Source organism: Macrotis lagotis, chromosome 3 (genome assembly GCF_037893015.1).
Source record: "Macrotis lagotis isolate mMagLag1 chromosome 3, bilby.v1.9.chrom.fasta, whole genome shotgun sequence".
NCBI lineage: Eukaryota > Metazoa > Chordata > Mammalia > Peramelemorphia > Peramelidae > Macrotis > Macrotis lagotis.
In genome coordinates, this window is record NC_133660.1 from 79,765,041 (window position 1) to 79,768,652 (window position 3,612).

Below are 3,612 nucleotides of genomic sequence, written 5' to 3' on the forward strand. Positions count from 1 at the left end.
ATAAACGCTTCAAAAGAACTTGATAATAGTTCTCTTCTTTAGGTAAACATTTTACTTACAACATCATTTACTCTATCCATTTATTTTTATTTTTTCATAAACAATGCAAAGAGAAATTGAAGCCCAGAGACTGAATTATCCTATTTTTCAAATTAGCTAAGTGCCAGTGAGTGAGATTTCATGAAGGATTTCAACATCATGGGCCCATAAAGAGCATCAGCTTGGGAATCAAAGGAGCTGGGTTCAAATTCTGCTTCTCACTTTCTACTTGTGTAGATTTAGGTGAGATCTGTCTTGAGATCTTACTTTCTCCATCTGTATAATGAAGGGGATTAGACTAGATGGCTTTGAGTGTGTCTTTTGCTCTAAATCTAGACCTGTATACATTGTGAGGTGTGTTTACCTTGTTGGTCAAGTGTCATTACTTGTTTTTCTTTATTACAAGTGTAACAGAGGCCATATGTGTCCCTCACCACCTGAAGGCTGGGTAGTTAGAAACCTCTCCTTCAGAAGTTCTTTGGAAGCTGTTAAGGGGATTGAGTGATTGATTATCTAGGCTTTCTGCAAATAGCTCCAGTCCTCACTAATTGTATTGTGTGTGGGGGGCGGGGGAGGGAGGGGTCTGCACTCTGGTTCCATTATTCACTAATAGTAGGATTAGCTTTTAACTAAAAATATTTTCTTGGGGTGGCTAGGTGGCATAGTGGATAAAGCACTGGCCCTGGAGTCCAGAGTACCTGGGTTCAAATCTGGTCTCAGACACTTAATAATTACCTAGCTGTGTGGCCTTGGGCAAGCCACTTAACCCCATTTGCCTTGCAAAAAAAAAAAAAAACCTAAAAAAATATTTTCTTTAGAAAGTATGATCATAAATATGCAAATTTATTTTCCCCAGCTATGGGAGGTTTAATCCTTGCCCTCTTCACTAATTCAATCTCTATGGAGGAGAGGGGAATTAGATTCATAGCATAGTTCAGGATATTTCATGGAGCTCACTCTCAGTTCCAAATCCAAAATCCAACTTGGGTTTGAACCCCAGGCACCTTGGCTTCTCAGGGCTTCCATGTTGGCCTGGCTGACCCCTACTATCCTGCCTGCCATCCTGGCTCCAAGATCAGCATGGGTCAAAGTCCACTCTGTCCCACAAGGATCAGCTCCTGCCCTTGAAACTGAGGAAGATGAACCACACTGAAGAGAAACAATTATCCTCAGGCCCATTACTTGGGATAAAAGAGAGGGAGCAAGGGAAGAAAAGCTCTTCCCCTCTTAGTCAAGTCAACATGCCCATGCTGTAGGTAAACAGAGATCTTTTTTAGGATGCAGCAACCAAGATTTGCTGAAAAGAGCTTAGCAGAATGGCCTGGACTCTCTCAGTCTTCCAACATTAAAGGATTGTAAAAGTATAAAAAGTTGCTCAAAATGATATTTCTGGTAAAAAGATTGATTTTTTTAGAGAGCACTCAGCCTTCACATATCAGTCACTTTGTCACTGTGTGTAAGAAGACAAGACCCCTGGGTATCTCTCCCTAGGTTAAAAACAAACTCAGGAAGACAATAATCAGGATGCTAGAAGACTTGCAGAAACAATTCATCAGATAGTATTGTACAAGGATGATAGTCTTTGAGGAGTCATTTGGGCAACTTGATCTTGTGCAGCCTTCACTGCCAGATCACAAAGGAGGTTAATATTTTCCCTATTCTTTGTGCATAAATATTTCCCCTCTCTCTCAGTTCAAGTGTGGTCATCATCTTTTTTTTTTTTTTGCAAGGCAGTGGGGTTAAGTGGCTTGCCCAAGGCCACAGAGCTAGGTAATTATTAAGTGTCTTATTAAGAGGCCGGATTTGAACTCAGGTACTCCTGACTCCAGGACCAGTGTTCTATCCACTGCGCCACCTAGTCACACCTGGTCATCATCTTAATGGCCTCCATCTATAGATTAGAGATAAGACTTTAAAGAATAAAACTTCAAATGTCTAAACAATATTTTCTTTCATTTCAAAATCCTATATTTTAAGGATTTATAGTTTTAGGGTTCACAAAATGTATAGAGTCAATGTTAGAAAGGATACAGGGCCATATTAGTTAAACTTGGCATGTCCAAACAGGTCCAGGTTACACAAAAGAGAGTTCAAAGTGTGTGTATGTGTGTGTGTGTGTGTATGAATTTACGGGAGGATTATTGTGAAAAGACTGTGATATAAAACATGCATAAAAGATATCAATAATTTTTTTAAATTGCTGTTTTAGCCATCCTACTATGGACTTACTCACATGAAACTTCATATTTAGTATCACTTTCACTGAGCACTTAAGAAAAGATATTGCAAAATGTATTCCATGTAGTGTGAGTGAAATGAGAATAAAGACACGGTTACCATTTCTCATTTTTTATCAAAACCTTGTGCCTCTTATTCAATAAAAATTACCCTGACAAGTTCCTCATCAGCAAATTCTACATCAGCAAGCAGGCTAAGCCAGCAGGAAGCACTGATTGATTCTCATCACCAAAGTAGTCATTAAAAGAGGCATGACTATAACTGAAGGTCATCAGCAATAACATTACTAATCTGCTGATAGTGTCTGGAATGACTGTTGATTATCATTACCTTCAAAGATGCTACTCTCCTTAGGTATTTTCTAATAATTGTAGTTAATCCCACTGATCAACAGTAGAAGACACTTTGAAATCTTTATCTGTAAAATAGAAAGTGATATGATTTTATCAGTAAGGATGACATTCAAGTAAAGGAATTAGCATTTGCTTTACTTCTTCATTTTGAGGACCATGGGATTTTTCTGACTGACTTGCAGCTGAAACCTTCCATAAGTGTTGTCTTCCCCAAGAGCACCTTTCCACTTGTATTCCCAGATCTTGTGACATAGTAAGGGTTTAATAAATGCTTTACTCATTCGTACATCTTATACAAACAAACTCCAGTTAATTATCTCCCATTGATTTCCTTCCTCCTAACCTAGAATGAACAATTCTGCCCAGGAAAGCACTTTGATCAGTCTCAGCTATACAGGGAAAGGGAATATTTGCATCACAAAAAAGTGTCTACAAAGAATGATTCTGAATTTAGTAAGATTTTTAATTAAGTCATAGTCTAAGGTCACTGACTTAGAGGCTGCAAGATATGTTAAATGCTGTCAAGTCTAAGCTTTTTATTTTATAGAAGAATTAACTGAAGCCCAGGTAGGTTATTTGCCCAAGGTCTCTCAGGTGAAAAGTATCAGAGGAGATATTTAAAGGGAAGGTCTCCAACTTGAAAGCCAGGGTTATTTCCACTTTATACCATTGCATCTCAAGACAGACTTTGTAGAAAAGATATAGAAATCCCAGTTGGATTGATAATACAGTTATGTGGATTCGAAACTGGCTGAATAACTGGATCATGAGAGTAGTGAAGGAAAGAATTGAGCAGGGAGCCCCTCAGGGAAATTTTCCAGCTATTCCTAAATTGAGTCTTCAGAGTGTGCCTCCATTATTTTCTTTAAAGTGCTGTGAAGTCGTAGAACATGAACTACATCTGTACACAAATAGGAAAAGTTTCTGGATATATTTTGGATTATCCATGCCATGATATTTTCTCATTAGCATTACCAAGAAA